Below are 19387 nucleotides of genomic sequence, written 5' to 3' on the forward strand. Positions count from 1 at the left end.
TTTTTAAGATCATGAAACAAAAACTACTTGGTTCATATTTAGGAAACATCATGCTGAGAAATGACACTTCACTGTGTGATAACAGTGTTCTTTATGAGGTGAGGCAGGTGAGAGACGTGTTTATATATTACACATTATCCGTTACTCTTCTGGAGTACATTACTTAATTACTACTTGTTACCTGTTGAAGTTCAGGGTCCGACTGCTGGGCTGCACTCTGGGTTCTTGGCTAGCTCACCGTTAGCATGCTGTGTTAGCAGTCTAACGCAGTTGTTGCTGTCTTGGATACAGTTTGCTTTTTATAATCATGCTCTTGTCTTTTTGTGCAGTAAAAATAAGATAACTGAAGAACCTTTGTAATGGATGTAACAGCATAATTGTTACTGTAATGTAAATACTGAAAAATGTAATGTATTTACAGTAACGCTGTAACACTGTTGCCAAACAGTGGTGGTGTAACGCGTTAACATGGTGACCTCTGCACGACCGTAAGGGAAACACAGACACAGCAAGTTTCTGAAGTTTCTAATGATTCATAGACAATTCAGCTTTTTGGGAAAGTTGCGAGGAGCTCATGCTTTTTGCTGGTAAACCCAGCACGGCATTTAGAGACGTGTTTGAAATGTTATCGAGGATTTGCTAAAATGTTGTCCCTACAGACGAACCCCTGGACATGAGATATCAGAGAAACTATACAGCAGGTGTCAAACTGTTGTCTGTCCTTTAAAAGTCTTTGTCAAAACAAATGTTGGAAAATGTGGGTCGATCCGGTAGCTGATCCCGGGATAGCTGTAGGACATGAACTCTACAAGTATTCAGTCATCAGGTGTGTCCCTGCTGTAGAAGATGAAGCAGTGAAAGCAAGCAGAGTATTTTGGGATGGTGTCCGTGACCGTGGTAACAGTCGTTTCGACCACCAACAGGTTTCCCGCGGGGGACAAGAAAATCATCTGTGACCTTCATGTGAAACTCACTTCACTTCCTCCTGCTGTCTGTCTTCACCCTGTTCTGTCAGTCTGAATCACTCTGCTCCATTTCTGCACAGCGTGTCACTGCTAATGGAGCCCCACGGACACGGACACACACACACACACACACACACACACACACACACACACACGACCTAATCAGTACCTCTCCTGGAGACGGTGCTGGAGAGTTTAATTCTCTATCCAGCTCTTTGTGTGCGCCTCCATCCGATGGGCCATCATGAGATCATGTCTGACTGCTGCTGTTTTATTCAGCACTTCCACTTCAGACGTACCCAACATGCTCGGCGACGCCAGCGGCACTAAAACACGTGGATGTTATCTTGAAGATTTTAAGATTTTAAGAAGACACCTCTAACTTCTCCCACCGCCGTGCACAGACCACATCAGAGACGCACGGGTTATAACTCTCCTTGATGACTGATTTCTAAAGTCGGATTTTATGACATTTTCTTTTACTTTCTTGTCCCTGTGAAGGATTTTATAGCTAAAAAGTGCGAAATCAGATACAGATTTGTTCTTTTTAAATAAGCTCACCTCACATCATGCTGTTTGCTGCTTATCCTCAGTTAATACACACAGTTAAATTTTACACACAAGGTAAATAACTGAGGGTAAGAAGATGCTTTTCTTCTATCCACAAGACAACAGCTTGTTCACACATCTTGTGCAAACAAGCCACAGTCTTGCTCAAACTGAATAAAAACTATAAAATATGAATACAGTTTCATTATAATTACCTCGTTGGCCTTCTGTACTGATCAAACTACTGAATATAAGGGACTCCATCTGTAGTATTGGGTCCATTTGTCCAACTTCTAACCCTGTGAGGTCCAAGTCATCGCTGGTGATGACCTCAACCCTGTCGCTAACGCTACCACAATATACAGGTTTCTTTTCCCCTCAGCTGTCCTCAACCATCTGGGAAGAAACCAAAATAAAATAGTTGCTCTAACCAACACGCAGAAAGAACTAGAATCATTTTATCCTAAATGACTTTTTTGGATGGGGTTTGGAGCTAGCCTTGGGATCTTCACCCACAGAAATGTAGAACTCACTGATTTCATCAAACTGGAGCGGACTTTGTAAAGCAGAAAATAAACAGTGTGTGTACAGATTATTGTTCAAAGCCATCAGCCTGACAATGAAAATATCATTTTTATGAGCTCCTTCAGTATCTGCTTCTAGAAGCTTAATCCTGATGACTGCTGACTACACTAAATACCAGCCGTTATCCCCAGAGGCTAAGTCAGCAGACCAGACGATGGGTTCCCACACCGGCTCATATCAGTAGAGTTTGAGAGCATGAAGTAAAAAGCAATCATTTTTATTGATTGCTCAGGACAGAATTAGCAGATTTTCACAGGAAAAGCAAAGACAGGTTCAGACTGGGCCCAGAAACCTCTGGCAGTAAATGTGGATTTAGTGTTACCATTTAAACAGCAGACTCCTCCTCTCCTCGTCGTCTTTGTCTCTGATTTATCACAGCAGTTGTGGATGTTCCACAGTCAAATGACTTCTTACAGCCTGCAGTTAGTTTGGCTCCACTGCTGCTGCAGAGAGCATCGCGCTTTAAAACTGCTGCTCTATGAAGAATTTACATTCATTAAAAACTAAAACCTCCCCTCCTGCCTCCCTCCATCGCTCTCACCGAGCGTCTCTGAAGGTCAGCCGCTCCAAAGCAGCGGTCTACAACGATTACCAATTTCATCAATTCTGCTACAGTGAGGGGGAGGGCGAGGAGGGGTTTTAAATATAACAGTGCGAGGAGGGCGAACACCAATCAGAGCTGTTCCAGCTGTATTTTTTATACATCCTAAGTGACCTTCTGTCTAAATGAAGCAAAGTGAAAAGGACAATTAAAGTGGAGGAGATTTATGAGGCGATTTATGAGACGCTGATGAAAAGTCACACGGCAAACAGAACCGCCGAGAAAACACTGCGGCGTGCCGGGGCTCAGAAGGGAACGACTGGGAATGCTGTCGGCGCTCCCTGGAGGCCGCAGGTGTCATTGCAGTCACAGTGAGAAGGTGACGAACGGAAAAAGAACATCCCAAAGATTGATGTCTTCTTACAGCCTAAAACAAGAGGAAGGCTAAATGTTCTTGGGAGAAGGTTGAGTTTCTGCAAACATCGTCCACAGAAATGATATCAGAAAACTATCAGAGATCAGGGGTCAACAGAAGTAATGGTTTTTCCCATTCAGACTCAGGAATATGAATCCGGTCTCCATTAATCCTGACTGGGACTTTGCATGACCAGATGCCGAACAGCAGAAACACCTGCAGATTTAAAGGACCCTGAAGGCCACAGGGCTGAGGTCATTACATGCATTACATTTTACTACATTAACTACTCCCCATATGAAGTAGTTGTTGTTGTTGTTACATGGCTGACAGAGGTGATGGCTTGTGACACCAGCTATCAGCTTTCAGTCTTGAGATCCTTCCCCGTGCACCTTACCTCAGGTGACCCCTATTGGTCACACTGGGTGGTCGGGCAAGCTCTCACCAGTGGTTTCATTCAGCTCTCTCTAGGTTACCATGACCTGGATGAGTGAGAACCTACCCACATAAAGTAACTGTTCTGTTGTGTTACAGCACAGCGTGGCGTGAGATGTAGTGTGCCTGTTTCCTGTTAGGATCTGCTCCGGCTGCTTGGATTGGGCATTGCTTGCTGCTAGCTTGGTGTTAGCATGCAGTCTTGGCGGGAGCTTTTAAAGAGTCAATGTCGCGTTGTCCAGTTGTGGACGGTTGTTTCTGACCTGCAGTTTGAACTTTACGTCGTGCTTTTGTTTTTCGTGCAGTAAAGTTTGCATTCACATCACCACTCTGTTATTTTCCTTCCCAAATTCTTTTACCACCCATCGTGCAGATAATTAAAGAATGTAACAACAGTAACTACATATTAGTTTGATAGATAACAGTAATGTGATTACTACATTTAATACAGTGTTATGATTATGTTACAGGAATAATAATAAAATGAAATGTTCAAAGGACACACTGACCGACCGAGTGTCGTTCACATCTGTGGTTACTGATGTCAGCAGCAGATTTTTTTAGTTTATTAAACACAACGGACACAATCATCCAGACTCAGAACGCTACGACATCTTTCCCTTTGCATGCAATATTTACACGCACCAGCTTCAGCGCCCTGCATCAGGTCCACACGGGATTTCCTGGATGTGAAATTTGAACCTCTTAGATAACAGACAGTTTGTTTTTCCATTCACATGCAGAGGAAATAACAAAATGCAAATACACCAACACGTGGGCTACTTGGCACCTTTTTTTTACTTTCCATGTTATGACGCAGATCAAATTCTGTATCACACGTGTGTGTGTGTGTGTGTGTGTGTGTGTGTGTGTGTGTGTGTGTGTGTGTGTGTGTGTGTGTGTGTGTGCGTGCACGCGCTCTGCTGACGGGTGGTGCTGTTCATCCTGTCCTGAGTTTTCCCATTAGCTGAGCTGAGGGTGCCGTGTTTGAGTTTGAAGGGCATAACATGCAACAGTAACTGCAGCTAGAATAAAAAAAACTCTACCTTCAATCATTTGTGTTATATTTGAAAAACATGTTACGTTTTTATGGCTCTCATTCCACAATATGCTGTTTCACTCTTGATGATTTATATATATCAATGTGTGCATGATGACAGTTATGTAATCCTTCTATTATTTGCCCATGCAAATGTGATTTTGCACGCCACCTTCTGCATTATTCTATTTATAATGCTTCTGTATGTTTAATTTGAGGGTTTTTTGAATTAAGCAGTCTCCTTGCCAGCGAGTACACAACAGTAAATAGAGTCATGTGACACAGTGAGACATAATCTTCTATTCTTTTATTTCTATTCTGTCCTGACACTTTTATTACTCACTAAAATAATTGTTCCTTTTCTTGAGGTTCTGTAGTCTGAGGCTGCCTCCTAATTTTGCTACCAGCATGATATCTTCCTTTTCCCTTTGGCGTAGCCGGAGACGCCGTTTGTGTCGATTGTTTGAGGTTCTTGGTGCTTGTTGCATCACGCACGTGCAGGATGAGCACATCTGTCAGGTTTTTTTTAAAGCTTTACTTCAAATATTTTAAAGCAGTCTCACTTTTGCAACACACAGATATTAATGTGAGTGAGAACGAGCAGAGATGCAAACAGAGGTGATACATCAGCCCCAATCAGCATCAGTGCTCCTGCACTCAGCGAGCGCTTTATTAGGAACACCCGGGGGACATGTTTGAAAGCTGAACTAAAATGTTATTAAGTATCATTTATGTTGAACTGTAAAGACCATTTCAACATGGGGATCAACAGCAACAACAAAAAGGTCAACGAAAACTGTCCTGAGTAGAATTAATAACTGCTACATTAAGCACATTTGACACAATAACACCTCCCTCCTTACAAAATATTACACATTTGGTCTAATTGTGTGTTTTTTAACATTTACCTCCAACACTGTGAAAAGCAGCTCCAGCAGCCACAAAGACCTGCACTTACTCTCCCAAAGTCTCCAGGGTCCAAAATGCTCTCTGTTTTCCATCTGGATACACATTGAGTAAACTGCACATCTCATTACACACTCAGAGCTGCAGGGAACGAGCAGACTGCTGCCGTGTGACTGTGGACGAGTCCAGAGACGAGTTTTCACTTTCAGAGCAGCGATAAAGCAAATTAAAAAGTAATGCTGAGTGGAATCTAAACAGCTCCACAACAGAGACGAGCAGCCTCGTCCCACTGTGTGTGTGTGTGTGTGTGTGTGTGTGTGTGTGTGTGTGTGTGTGTGTGTGTGTGTGTGTGTGTGTGTGTGTGTTCGTTTCTAAAGACCAGAAGCGTCCCTGCTGTTCTTTACATCTCTACATGTGACCTCGGTGACCCGGCGCTCGCTCAGTCGCTCACACATGCTGAGATTTCCATCCCTGTGAGGACACTCAAGCCCAGATTACACTGAACGTGGACACGGACAGCTGGAGACCCGACGGCTGAGTAGGCATTCGCGTTGTACTTCTTTGAAGTCCGCGGGGACTCTGCCGCTGGGGCACACGCACACTCGGTGCATTGTAATGTAAATTCTCTGCAGATGCGAACAAGGGGTCAAGAAAAAACAAAAACACAGGCGGGCACGTGGATCCTCACGCTCACCCACTGTAACAACATTTTTGTTACTCTGAACCAAGCAGACTTGAGCTCATGGAAAGTATTCATGCAGGCTTCAGTTAAAAAACTCAAATTAAACCAAAACTAGGTGAGGAAACAAACATCCAGGAAGTGAAAAAACATGAATTAAAGATGAAAGAAACAAAACAAAAAGGAAGTAATATTAGGACCACTCAAGATAAGCAAATATAATAAAACAATAAAATGGAAAAATACTAATAAAAAAGGAGCTTTGGGTGGATGTTAAGAAAAAACTTTTAAAGAAAACTTTCAATAAAATTTGTAAATTTCAGAAGAACTCCAGAGATCAACAGACCAGACAACATGTTATTAGAAGACCAACGACACAACAACACCTCCGTCCAGTCACATTATTGATGCAGACGACAAACTACAAGCTGAAAACTGACTAAAATCTCCAACCAATGAAAACAGTCCAAAGTCACAACCTGGTTCAGAGCATCATGCACGCTCAGCGTGCTTTACGCTCCGCACAATAAACCAAACACACACGCCCAATCAGGTGGTGACACATCACTTCCACTGCTGCGCTGCATCACTGCCTGATGCACTTTTTAATCAGACTGGTGTTACAGGTGCAGCCGCTGAGTCTCCTGCACAGACTTCTCTCGCTGCCATTAAGTATCGGGATGAAGTCCTTGGACCCACTGTCACGCCCCACGTGACAGTGATATCATTGGCTGGTTCCCACAGACTTGCATTGCCTAAATCTAACAGAACACATTTTGTTGTCCGATGTCACCAGGTTGCACCTCAGAGTGTCCAGGTGCTCAGTGATGCCCTGGTCCAGATCTGGGAGGGGATCCTCAATCGGCTCATCAGGAGCACGGTCCGAGGTTCTCGGGCATGCGTACGAGCACGTGGGGGCCATCCAAACTACGGAGCACCATCGAAGACATCAGGTGTCTTTGAACTCAGCCCTGAAGGTTGATTACTTTCATGAAATGATGTGGCATCTTTCCATTCCTAACACATCACTACAGACGCCCAGCATTACTGTATTCAAATTGCTCCTTTAATTTTGGAGCAGTGTATATTCATGGCATGAATCAACATTATGGTGCAAGGAGTCAGACAATGACCAGGCCACAAACCCAGGTTGAGATGCTAATGTGAACTTAAGGCCTTCTAAAAAACCCAAAGAACTGCCTGGAGGTGTTTCCAAGATGACTCCTGAGAGGTAGTTTTGCCCCTAATTTCCTCTCAATGTTTTATTATCCACACAGCATAATGTAGCACGTTTTGGCTTCACAGCTGTGGTTCTGGGACTTTTGAGGTTTTTCTTTCTTCCCCTATATGATGAAACTCTACAAAAACCTTTAAATCACAACTAAATTCAACCCTTGATCTGCACGTGACCCAAACCCGACCTCTTTTTATCAGGTCGGAACCATAAAGAGCTTTTTGAAGATCTGAAATAATCTGAGAACCGGATAAAATGTCCTCACTTTGTAAGGAAAAGCAATCTCATTGGTCCTCACAGAGGCAGGTATACGAGTACAAACACACACAGAGAGAAGCCGAGCCGCCTCGCACGCTTCAAACCGCCGACTTTCCAAATGAATCAATATTAGAGAAAATAAACAAGAAGAAAAGGGCAAGAACAGGAAGAGGGAAAGTGCCGAAAACAAACCGAAGCACAGGAAGTGTGTGTGTGTGTGTGTGTGTGTGTGTGTGTGTGTGTGTGTGTGTGTGTGTGTGTGTGTGTGTGTGAGACCCTGCACATGTGTCAGGCTCCAACATGTAACAAGTTCGAAGGTCACCCAGCGTCATCGCCGTGGTATCGACCTTGCTCAGCAGGATCAGCTGACGTGCGGGCATGATGTCGTTGTGCTCAGCAGCACTGCAGCAGCTCAGCTGGGTGTTGATAGGCTGCCCAGAGCAAGATTCATTCAGGTTGGAGCTTTTCGACCATTCGATTGTCAATAAAGCCTGAAAATTGTCTCGTGAGGCTTCTGTGGGAACATCGACCCTTTTTGCAAATTTGATACATATTTAGTGTCACGCAGCGATTTTAACATTTCAATTTGACATTCTGAACAACTTCACACCACAGTTTAAAATAATGTTGAGAGCCAAATGTAACATAATGCTGCAGTTCATTTCAGCATGCTTCGACTGACAATCAGCGCCCCACAGCACACAGCAGCTGTTTCACTGCGTGACATATTTAATCAACATTTAGAGACCAGACTCACTATCTGCAACACAAAAAGACTCACAACACGACATCACTCATGTGACTGCTGTGTGTTCTTTTAAAGCACTCTCTGTTCATGTGCAAAAACACACATTCTCTGCTTTGACTGTTGAAACGGGTCTGAGCTCATGTGGAGACAGAGTCACGTGACACAAACCAGCTGAAGTCTCTGATGAAACACGAAGTGACAACACTGGAAGTGCAGCGAGAAGAACAGAAGGGCGGGAGGTCAAAGGACAACAGCGATGTGAAGCGGCTCCAGGCTCCAGTGTCATCGTCATCATCGCTTCACACGCACACACAGATGCGACGCGTGACAGCGAGCCGCCTGTCCTGAAGCTGCTTCAGTTTTTATTTCACTCTCGACAAACTTAAAGAAAAGAAGCTGAAATATGTGCAGACAGTGTGAGTCCACAGCGCCGGTGCAGCTCCGCAAAGAGCAGCGATGGAGGGGAAACCAGCGTGACCGCCCATCAATATGAAACAAAGCCTCAAGAAGTACCACACACAAAACTCACAGCCCTGAGCCGCTCACTTCATTTCACAAACCTGACAACACAGAAGCACAGAGGTGGACAGTGTTCGACTTTTTTAACAACACTTTTTTAAAAAATGAAGCCAGCACAAAAGTGTCAAAAACTGCAGTTCCTCTTATGGCCACTAGAGGCTCCCACAGCAGGTCAGTTCCCACAGACTCGTGGGTTAAATTAGAAGCAGAAATCAAATCTGTGGGTTTGATCCTGCTTTATAACAAACCAACACTGGCATCAGTTTCTTTAATAACTAAATTATTCAGCCTTATTCATGGGCTCGAAGTTAGAGGCGTGGTCGCTTTGACTGACAGGCGGAGCCTCACCGCTGCTAAATGGAGTCACTGTGTTTGTGCCTTTCAGAGCATTTTTAATGGTATCGTCTAACAAAGAATATGGCCGGACACGTCACTCAGACAATCCCACAAGTCTTTACACAGGTTTTGGTTTCTAGAATTTATTTCTAGAATTTGTTTATTAGCAGGTGTCACTTCTGTGTCATGAGCTTAACAGTCAAACCTCTCGTCCAAATATGGCCACTTCTGACTAAAAAACAAAACAAATCATAAATACTTAAAAATGACCCCCCAAAAATCAACAATCAGTGGCCAACATACGATTGAGGCTTCAAACTACACCTGGGAACCATGGAAACCAACGGTGACATCATGGTAGTTACAGACATGTTTTAGAAAGCAGGTCCAGCTACTGAAAGTGTGTCACATGACCAACATTAACCTTAATTATTAATGAGCGTTTTTACACGTAGTTCATTTATGACACAATTACGTCGTTGTTATAACACGAGACTGTGGCTTTATTCTTTACTGCAGCCAAAAATGCTGCAGAAAATGAATCCTACATAATATGCAGATCGATTATTATTTATTACTTTTTAAACTAATCAATTCTTTTAGATGATTGGTTATATTTTTTTCCAAAGATCAACGCTGGAGAACCCACGTAGTTGGGTGGCGAGCACCTGTTGCTGCTCTACCGCCTCCTCCTAACACACAACACTCAATTACACAGCGAACACAAAGAAGTGCCACGTGGTGTCCAGAGGTGTGAACACAAATCCGAATGACCTCCTATAACTTGTTCCTGTGGCTCACGCAGCGATGACCTGTGTGGGGTGGAGTCTTTAGCGTTACCCTCTTTAGCCGCACAGCTTCCTCCGTGTTGGCTGGCTGACTTCGATCAATGGGGCTAAACCCCCGATGCCTCCAAACAGGGTGGCTGTGTTTTTCTCTCTTTACCGCTCGCCTTCTTTCACAGCTCGCCGAGCTCAGCAGCCTCATCCGACAGCAGAGACTGCCCTCTGGTGGCTCTGCAGTGCATTACAACGTATTAACTCCGTGCAGCTCCTCTGCACTGACTCCTCCTCCTCAGTTTAGGAGGACAAACGCTGAAAATTGTTTATTTCTGAATACTCTGGTACGCTGTAGTATTTTCTATTTGTTGTTTTGTGAGGACTTACTGGCATTAAATATTAATTCTGCTGAGTGGCGAGCGTAAAACTCGTGTGTGTGTGTGTGTCCGTTAATATTTAAAGAGTCTGGGTCAGTGAATGTTTACATTCCAGTGGTGGCAAAGTAGCCATAAGCCTCATTTACCCCGTGCTGTGTGTGTGTGTGTGTGTGTGTGTGTGTGTGTGTGTGTGTGTGGGCTGAAGTGGTCAGTGTTGGCGGGGACTGTGTTTCCACCATCTCTCTCACACACACACACACACACACACACACACACACACACACACACACACACACACACACACACACAGTAGGTGCAGAGGACAGGTTTTAGTGTACTGCTGCTGCTCAACTTTATACTTTGATCTGTTGTCTTTAGTAATCAGTGCGCTCAAAGATAAAGCAAAACTGTCGATTATCTCAAAACCAAAAGTTCTATAAACAAATATCTGACATCTTTCTAAGGAACTAAAGAAATAATATCTCAATCGCTCATCACATTTTATTGCATAATTTCCCCCCAAAACATCACAACTGTGTCAGTCTTCCGGCCTTTTCAATCTGGATCACCGTCTCTGACTCCTGATGATTGTCATTGGCTCATTTTTGCCACGGCTCCAAATTGTTGTATTACAGCATAATTAACTAAAACTGCAGGGACGATCTCGGCTCTCTTGGCCAGACAACAATATTGAATTCTTAAAGATCTGCCCCAAAGGTTTTCACCAGGCAGGAAGTACTGGAGCATAAACAGGGAGGTGTTTCAGGGCCAACTGTTGGGCGGGGCTTAGTACTGACGGGGAACAGTTCATTTTTCTAATTCAGCAAAAAACAGAATTCCAACCCAACAAACAGCAAAGCCGACAAAAGGACTGATCGCAACAACCTTTTCCACCAGGTTCACGCAAAGTATTCATTCTGAAACTGGTCCATGCACAGGTGCAGAGGAGGACGTCTGATTTCACTCATGAGAGTGAGAGAGATGAATGTTTGGAGCATTTGTGGCGAGTCTTCCAGGGTCAGTCAGCAGTGAAAGTTTTTGCTTAGATGGTTCGAAGGGGAGAAATATAAAAAGTGTTTCATTGTGAGCTTAATTTCCAATCAGTTGCTGGTCGCCCGTGGCTGGAACATGTTACCTTTCAAATAAAGCCTCAAACACAGCGTCACAGTTTTTCCTACTAAAAGCTTTTGCGTCCCCTGACCCTGAACGCTCCATCAGTGACCTGCTGGGTGTTATTGGAGGCTCGTGGTTATCTGGGAGCCCCACACCGACCTTCTGATGTAATTTACATCACTCACACACAACAACAGGTTAACACACACATGTAGTCAAAACACAGGTGCTACGCAGCATCATTATCATGAAGTCATGTACAAAACAGTTCGTTTCATCTTAATGAGCCGTTCAGTCTCCAATAGTTATCCAGGTCTGCAGTGTCGTCCAATCACAGCGTGTGAATATTTATAGTGTCTGCACTTTATTAGTGTAGCTGTATAAAACAATTACAAGTTTGTGCAGCACTGACTCGTTTCATGAGTTCAGCATAATTACACAACAAAGTCACCGTTTTCCACCCGGAGCTTTTGAAAGAGCTCAGTTATTGTTACTGGATTCATGGAGTCTCACATAACTCAGCACGGTGTGTGTGTCACGTCTCAGTTCACTGTAGTTGTTGCACACTTCTTGTGTTTTTATGGTTTCTATTGGTCTGAGTTGCTCTTTACAGCCTCTTTTCACGGTTTATATTCCCCATGAAGCCCTTTGTTACTTACTTAGGTAAAGTGGAGCATAAAAAATATGATTATAATAAAAACAGAGCTGGGTGGAACAGCTTTCCTCCCTTCCTTCCTTTTTCCTCTTTCCCTCCCTCCATTCATCTACCTCTTCTTTCTGTCTTTCCTCCCTCTCCGTCTATCCTGACTGGCCTCAGTGTTGCGCAGCTATAACACACTCCCACGTGTTCAGCAATCAGGAAGCAATAAATAAATGCACACACACACACACACACAGACACACTTTGAAAAAGGTGGGAAAGCACGTGAAACACAGTTGCAAACAAGTCTAAGTACAGGATGGCCTCAAAACTAATGCAAGGAACACATCGGTAAAGTGGAGCAACACACACACACACACACACACACACACACACACACACACACACACATTAACAAAGCTGCTCTGACTAACAGCTCTGACCACAGAAAGTGACACACAGTGAAGTAGAGCAGAACTGAAGACACACACACACACAAACACACACACACACACACAGGCGCTCCTGCAGAAGCATGAAGACAGTGCTGTACCTCCTCCTCCTCCTCCTGCGGCTGCGTCGCCTCCTTCAGGAACTCCTCACTGTCAGCAGGTGTTCTCCCCTCTGACCCCTCCGGCAGGAAGGGGAGGAAGGCTGGGTTCACACCGCCACCTCCATAACTCCCCTTAGTTTCGGAAATCCATAAAATAATGTTTTTTAAACTTGCGCTCACACCGGCATGTGCTCCTGTGTGTCTGGAAAGGAAGAGTGAGTTTGTGAGCCGAGGCAGAGGAGGAGGTAAAAGTCTCCCTCTCTTCCTTTTTTTCTTGATTTGTTCCACAGCCACGCTCACGAGCTCCCCTCCCTCCCTGTCTGCATCCGAGTGTGTCTAACGGCGGTGCTGCAGCCGCCGAGCCGCCGCTGGTGAAGCCATCTGTTGCAACACGTCTGTCTGCTTCCTCCACTTTCACTCTGCCTCGCGGAGACGGAGAGAGAGAGGAGGGGGCGGGACTTTGCCCTGTTTCTGAACCAATGGGGAGGCGCACAGATCCCTCACCCTGACTGGAAGGGGAGGACCAGCAGCAGAGAGGACAGAATGAAATAAATACAGGAGGGAAGGAGAAATACAAGAGGCAAATATCCACGCACACACACACGCAGAGAGGGGAGGTGGCCCAAGAAGGGAAACGCAGAGGCGCAGACGTGACAGTATGAGGCCAAAAATATGCAGACAATGCTTTAGTGTCCTCTCAGTTTCGATGAAGGGAGGAAGTCCTGGGTTACAGAGACAGCTAGCAACTTTTTTAGACACCTGGGCAAAGTTGCATGAAAGCTACAATTTCATAAAACTGTACAAAAGTCAAAAGCGTGCCGTGTTCTCTGGTGTCCGTCCGGGTTAAAGATGTGTGAGCGACAGACAGCCTGCTGTCCAAACTGCTGCAGAGCTGCACAGTTTGAATGAAAGGAGCATGTGGTCAGAGGGGGGTGTAGGGTCAGAGCGGAGGTATTTGGGCCTGTGTTGCTGAAATTGTTACCAGCAGTGACAGATAAACGTTTGTCTGTTTCCAGTGCACTGATATCACAGTTTAACCACAGACTGTATATAAATGATGGATTTACTGCTGATTTGTTTTAGCCACACGTGACCAGAGGGCAGAGCTAGCTAGCCTGGTTAGCGTGCTGCATTCATGAACTTTACAGGTGTGAAGCCCAGACACGCGAATCTGCTGACTAAACAGATTAATAAAATCCTAGAATTTGCAAGAGAAAGCCACATTAGTTTTCACAGAACTCTATTAAAATATTCCAAAAGGCATCAACACCACAAACACAGTGGAGAGCTTCAGGCTACAGACTGTGTAGGGAATGATTTGAGTTCACGCGTGCATTATTGCTGCAAGATGAGAGGTTACAAACAAGATTTACAGGAGCTTAAATTTGGCGTCAGTGAGGAGAAGCTGAAAAAAAAGTATACGACTGCAAAACAGTAAATTTTACTGACATGCTGATAAAGAACAATCAAAATGGGCTTACTGTGACACTTTGAGTAACTCCTTTTCAGATCTATGCAAACTAGAAATAGTTACTACTTTGGCATCTATCAGTATCACATAAACGAGGAGCCGGCGTGTCTATTTAGATACCAGACTATCAGTGGACTTTGTACAGGTGCAACATTCAGATGTCCCCATACTTTGGCCATGGAGTACAAGGTAGAGAGAGATTTGAAGCAAGAGAAGAAGAGCAGGGGAAAAGAGTGAAGCGATGGAGAGAGAACAAAGAGGGAGGGAGGGATGAAGAGGAGGTAGAGTGCAGATTGTAATGGAGCTGTTGGCAGAGCTCCTGGCTGTTCATGGGTATTCATGTAGCTGGTGGCTTCAGTTAAATGGAGCGAACAGAGAGAGGCAGGGGGGGGGGGGGGGGGGGGTGCTGAGTTTCAACTGAACAAGAAGTCTACTTATGCCCTTTCCAAGGAGCACCGTGCAAACACTTGCAGACATGTTAAATGGTGAATTCAGATCCATTCAATTAAATTAAATGTCACAGCGACTCGACACGTCCAACGGGCTTATGAATCCAGCAGGTAAAGGCATCGCAGACAGAACGTGCAGTGAAGACCTGCAGACGGTGCAGTCTCCAGCAGGGCCACAGCAGGTTTACTGAGTGCAATTTCTAAAAAGAGGGCTTTTAACATCCGAAAATCGTCTGTGAGGAGACTCGTGCATTTAGAAGTTAATTTTCGCAGATTGCAGTCATCTTTGTTTACTTAACCAAATCAAGGCAGCGTTCCCTCACGCGGTGCGGAGCTGTAAATGAAGCAGCATGTTCAGGAACCAGCAGGCAGTAAGACGAGCTTCAAACACAGGTGTTCGTGTGTAGCTTTTGGTACAATTTCATGCTACATGTCACATTTTCATATGAGTAAGAGGCTGTAAAGGCAGTGTTTCTGACATTTCTATTAGTGCCTGTGATGAGTCACAGGGCTGCAGAGAAAGCGTGATATTTGGAAAGATCGTGTTTGACAGCCGCGCTGATATTTTGTGAATTTCAGGTGGAATTTGTTCTCAGGTTGTGCGCAAATGTTGCACAACCTTCGTTTTTTGCATCCATTTTGCATAAAACCATCACACGACCCCTAAAACAGAAACAAGTCATTCTACTCTATCACTGAACATGAATATAAAGAAACAGCCACGCTAATAAAACAGTTGTCTTTGCTGCACGACGTAGTGCCACTGTTGATTTGACATGGTGGATGATGCATTACTAGTTTCTCCTGTTCAGTGACAGTTTGACTAAAGTCTGCAGTGGTCAGGGTAAAGCGTATTACTGTAGCAGAGCTGTGAACATGTTGCAGTCCAGCTTCTGCAGTTGTATCAATTCTCATTTTCATCTTTGGTCATGGCGTTTGGGTATAGACTTCAGAGTTCCAGGCAAGCCTGACTGTTTTGTTTCGCTTAATGCGCCTTATAATCCAAAACCTTCCATACTACCCTCCTTTAGCACATCCACAAGTCCAACTTTTTGTGTGATGGTTAGCATCTTCCACACTGCTAGCGATCAAAGATTTACGTATGTTTAACAAGCTGAACACATTCTGTACTGTAAAGGAGACACGGCACGGAGGGGATTGTTTGACAATGGCCTACAGCCAATCAGGACACAGAACACAATGCGGTGTAAAAAAAAAAAGCGAAAACAAAACAAAAAAAACATGCAAAATTGCACACACAAAAAAATCTGCGAAACAGCGAGGCCACCCACGAAAGGTGAACCGCGTTATAGCGAGGGACCATATTAGCCCAGGTGTGTCACGGGACCTAAAGTGCACGTCAATCTTGCACTTTGTCAGGATTGTGCTTTAAATCTCAACATCAGTTCACATAAACTCATTTTTCCCACCAGCTGGTTGTGTCACCAATGACATGAACACAACACCTTTACCGTTATTCATGCTTTGCAGTCGAGTGAAGTATCTTGTACTTGTTGAGGGAACGATGTGCGCACCGTTTTCCTGTACAGTGCTGCTTTGTCAGGTACTCGCTGTGTCTCTCCATTATGCACACAGTGTCCTTTAGCATGGCTACTCTTGACATTCCAGCCACAGCTGCATCAGCTGCCAAGAGATAACAGCCATGTTTAAGAGATGTCCAAAATCCTCATAGGAAGGTGTACTTTCCAGGATTAGCAGCAAACCGGACACCGATTCGTGTCTGCTTGAGAACTTTTTGTTTTGGACACAGTTTCTTTTTTTTTCTTCACTTTACTGTCGCTTCCACTTGCTGGTTAGGCTCAGGAACTAAAACCTGCCTTCTTAGGGAAAGATGGTGGGTTGAAACACATCTCTGTACAATAGTAATCCTCCTCATTGATACATGACATGTTGGGAGTGACCATCAATCTTACTGATACTATAACCAGACATGTTCTAACACTAAACAGCACAGCTCGTGCTAACTCTTGAAGATGGGCCGGATTGAACTGATGAAAAAATAATGTGAGAGAGGAAAATGAGTGTTTGTCCACACATTACACATGAACTTTTTTTATGGCCAGCCATATCTAATGTGACCATGAACGTGAACGATGTACATGTGTGTGCTGTATGTAAATCAAACGAGTGTTTTTGGTTCTTTAGTTCAGTTTTAAGAGAGGTCTGCCTCTTGGCTGAGAAACCAACACGAGCCTCTGGCAGATGAACTAGTCAGCTGACAAAACCCGGCTAACACGGCAGCAGAAACCTCCTCTGCCGCCTCCTGCTCTCCATAAACGAGCTGCTGTTTCATGTGCTTGACAGAGCTGAGAGTGTGGCATGTTTTCACGGCACGGAGTGCCTTCACTTCAAAATATTTCGACTTTTAGCATCGCACTCTAAATGGATTTAATAGCCTGACTTTCAACAGGCACAATCTGTTTACTGCAAGCACAGAGAAGCAGTGAAGGCAACTTTTAATCTGAAAAATAACCTTTTCAGTTAGTGTCTTTTAATCTATTCAATTTTCTGAAAAAATCTGCCTATTCAGCATTCACCCGCAATATGATGTCACGTGCTAACTTCCATGTACAGTATGTAATCTGTATAAACATACATGCATCATATGAATGCATGGAGAAGATTTGTGGTACCTGATTTTTGGAGTGCATCTACAGACCAATCATACATAACAGACTTTACATGGAATGTAATGATGGCCGTAGATGGCCCCGCCCCTCCCTGAGCCTGGTTCTGCTGGAGGTTTCTTCCTGTTAAAAGGGAGTTTTTCCTTCCCACTATCACCAAGTGCTTGCTTGTAGGTGGGTGTGACCTTGCGTTGTCCAGTTGCTGGTAAGTGTGGGTTTTTTCAGTAGACCATCTTTAGCACTAACTGTAGTTTTATGCTCCTGGGACTCACTGGCTTCCGTGGCTGAAACTTGCATTAGCATCCACATCAAAACGTTTCCACTCTGTCCAGCAGGTTTTTGCAGTATTGATACGAGCAGCGTTGCAATTTTACTGCAGCAATGAATAATGGCAGACAGTTAAACAGAATGAAATATGCAGGCTGAGGAAATCCTCGGTGGTGCAGTGAGCAAATCAGATGTTTAGTGTTCTAACGGCCTATTTGTTCCGCTGACGGTGCCAGAAGCAGGGACTCTGTGAGAACGCCCTTTAAACGCCTGCTCTGGGGATTGTTTCAGAAACAGAATACAGTATGTCATTATGCAGATTTTTTTATACACTTGTAATTCTTTACACTTAAAGGGGGAAGTTTAAAGGGGAGATTTCTCTTTCTTTTTGCTTCCCTCCTGTATGCAGGAGGAGACAGAGCCACTGACTGTGCTGGCTCTCTGGATCTGAGCTGTTAATTAAACATACTGTTGTGTAACTATGTGCATGTCTTGTAGAAGTGAAACTTGTGCAAGGGACACATTTTGATCCTTATTTTGATCAGAGCCAGTAAACTTTTAGCATTTATTAAATCTGATTAGACTATTTGTTCTGTGCAGTTTTTATTTCCTGGTGACCATTGAGATTAACTTTATTGCTCTCTTCATATTAATTAAAGAGCTTCAGAATACCTTACCAGAAGTTTCAAAGATGGCTGCTGAGCACCAAGACTTGCTTCTGGAGGGACTTTGATATATTAAGACAAAAGCTGTTAGCTCATTGATTTCCATTTCCAGCATTTTCATCGTCTCATACCTGTTTGTGTCCACGTGTGCAGCTGTGTGTTTGCAGAGTTACGTATCAAAGAAACATTGTGTCATGGTCTGGGTGTGTGGCTGTAAAATTCCATTGAAGGTCTGGACCTCCCTGGTATCCACCCATGGGCAGGGCCTACAGCCTCTCTCACCTGAAGCTGATTGAAGCAATCAGGTTGGAGATCTAAGCTGCTTGCTGACACTGCATCCACGCCAATTCGTCCACTACCCTATGTTGGTAACCAGGCCTCACGCATCATGTCTATGAATCTCAAATGCTCTACTAACCTTGTAATCTCGTGTTCTAGTTACTCCAGGAAAACTCCATCACACTGAACCACTCGTCTTGGAAATCTGGTTAACCCGCCTGCTTTTAGAATCATCTCCTTGCCTCACCTGCCTGCCCTCCTGCCCTTACACCACCTCTGGACCTTCGCCGCTCAGGACAGCTGCCACACACCACCAAACCCACCCGGACCGCATCACCTCTCCCTCAACGCTTCCATCTCTCACCTGCACAGTAAGACGAAGATTTTCATATCTTCCACCCTCTCCAGAACCCTTCATTGGCTACCGCTCTAACACTGCTCTCCTCTCTTCCAGTACGTACCTAATCACCAGCCAGCTGCCGCTGCTTTCTTGGACCTGTCCCCTGCTTATCCCCACTCCCCTGGCCAATACCCTCACACCCCACGTGTCAAGCCTTAAATCCAATCCACGTCATTTTTTGGTGTTAGTAAATAAACCTTTGTTAAACCCTTTACTCTGCCTCCGCCTTGGGTTTTCTGCACGTGGGTTTGAATTTTGGTGCTCGGCCTCCGGCCGTTTTGTGACACACTGTGCAATTTCCATCATGCAAACTGATCCTAACAAAAGAACTGAGGAACTCCACCTGACCGACGTTCCCCTCGGATCAAAACACCTGGGAGACGTCTTCCTCAGATATGTAGAAATCATGCATTGGCTCTTTGTTTGTGCGTCACTCTGTTTTACTGTACAGAGTGCAAAGCTACAGTGACCCACAGAGAGACATCAGACACATTAATGAGAAACAGACCAGGCTACAATGCACCCAGAGTGATTTCG

The 19387-nt window shown here is 44.5% G+C and overlaps 1 protein-coding gene and 1 long non-coding RNA gene across 7 annotated transcripts in view; one reads left to right on the plus strand and one right to left on the minus strand.

Annotated features, from left to right (window-relative positions):
• LOC309697016 (extracellular sulfatase Sulf-2-like) overlaps positions 1 to 13082 on the minus strand; it is a gene marked incomplete at its 3' end in the record, with an annotated part of 118699 nt that extends 105617 nt beyond the window's left edge. For 3 of the 5 annotated variants that reach the window (XM_082518630.1, XM_082518628.1, XM_082518625.1), the window contains exon 1: positions 12672 to 13079. Of the gene's footprint in view, positions 1 to 12671 lie in introns of all 5 variants that reach the window. The other 2 variants (XM_082518629.1, XM_082518631.1) reach the window with 2 other exon arrangements.
• A 109-nt stretch (positions 13083 to 13191) lies between these two features.
• Positions 13192 to 19052, plus strand: LOC309697039. Of its 2 annotated transcripts, none has more exons than XR_014273732.1 (4): positions 13192 to 13327; positions 18325 to 18535; positions 18610 to 18821; positions 18905 to 19052. It is a non-coding gene; the product is annotated as an uncharacterized lncRNA (long non-coding RNA). The 2 variants fall into 2 exon arrangements; XR_014273733.1 differs by having other exon boundaries at positions 13192 to 13251; positions 18402 to 18535.
• The last annotated feature ends 335 nt before the right edge of the window (positions 19053 to 19387 follow it).

This window comes from Aulonocara stuartgranti, assembly GCF_965226115.1.
Source record: "Aulonocara stuartgranti genome assembly, chromosome: 20".
Lineage (NCBI taxonomy): Eukaryota > Metazoa > Chordata > Actinopteri > Cichliformes > Cichlidae > Aulonocara > Aulonocara stuartgranti.